Below are 1,195 nucleotides of genomic sequence, written 5' to 3'. Positions count from 1 at the left end.
ACAAGCATAAGAATTAGGAACAGGAGTAGGCCATCTAGCCCCTCGAGCCTGCTCCGCCATTCAACAAGATCATGGCTGATCTGGCCATGGACTCAGCTCCACTTACCCGCCCGCTCCCCGTAACCCTTAATTCCCTTATTGGTTAAAAATCTATCTATCTGTGACTTGAAAACATTCAATGAGCTAGCTTCAACTGCTTCCTTGGGCAGAGAATTCCACAGATTCACAACCCTCTGGGAGAAGAAATTCCTTCTCAACTCGGTTTTAAATTGGCTCCCCCGTATTTTGAGGCTGTGCCCCCTAGTTCGAGTCTCCCCGACCAGTGGAAACAACCACTCCGCCTCTATCTTGTCTATCCCTTTCATGATTTTAAATGTTTCTATAAGATCACCCCCTCATCCTTCTGAACTCCAACGAGTAAAGACCCAGTTTACTCAATCTATCATCATAAGGTAACCCCCTCATCTCCGGAATCAGCCTAGTGAATCGTCTCTGTACCCCCTCCAAAGCTAGTATATCCTTCCTTAAGTAAGGTGACCAAAACTGCATGCAGTACTCCAGGTGCGGCCTCACCAATACCCTGTACAGTTGCAGCAACACCTCCCTGCTTTTGTACTCCATCCCTCTCGCAATGAAGGCCAACATTCCATTCGCCTTCCTGATTACCTGCTGCACCTGCAAACTAACTTTTTGGGATGGTGATGCAGTGGTAAGCATGGTTGCCTTCCAAGCAGTTGACCTGGGTTCGATTCCCAGCCATCACATTTGTCAATTTCAACTTGAAGAGGAAATGAATGTCTGATGACTCTGCTTGCAAGCAGTGATAACAGCAGCATTACGCGGTGTCCACCGGTACGCTCGCGGCCTTCCGCGAGAGGTGGGCACCGGAGGGACTGGAGTGCATCATCACGCCCGGCAACCAAATTTTAATTTGATTTTACGTTTTAAAGTTTAATTTGTTTTCATTGCCGGTGCTTTTAGTGTCCCCCTCCCCTTTTATAGGGGGCACTGGAAAAATTTGATTTTAGCGCCCCAAAAAAAAAAGAAAAAAAAGGGGCCTTGAAAATGTCTGCTGTGTCACCCAGGCGGGTGGCATGGTTTTAATGTTTATGTTTTGCAGGTAAACTCCAAAAAGAGTTTCATGCACAAGGACCCCAGGTCCCTCTGCACTTCAGCATGTTGTAATTTCTCCCCA

General features: G+C 47.2%; 1 non-coding gene across 1 annotated transcript; it reads left to right on the top strand.

The window, feature by feature from the left end:
* Nucleotides 1-692: 692 nt before the first annotated feature.
* trnag-ucc (transfer RNA glycine (anticodon UCC)) lies at nucleotides 693-764 on the top strand. The gene has a single exon. It is a non-coding gene; the product is annotated as a tRNA-Gly (tRNA).
* The last annotated feature ends 431 nt before the right edge of the window (nucleotides 765-1,195 follow it).

Source organism: Pristiophorus japonicus, chromosome 8 (assembly GCF_044704955.1).
Source record: "Pristiophorus japonicus isolate sPriJap1 chromosome 8, sPriJap1.hap1, whole genome shotgun sequence".
Classification (NCBI taxonomy): domain Eukaryota; kingdom Metazoa; phylum Chordata; class Chondrichthyes; family Pristiophoridae; genus Pristiophorus; species Pristiophorus japonicus.
The sequence above is the reverse complement of the archived record's forward strand: the minus strand, read 5'-3'. Positions and strand labels throughout refer to the sequence as shown.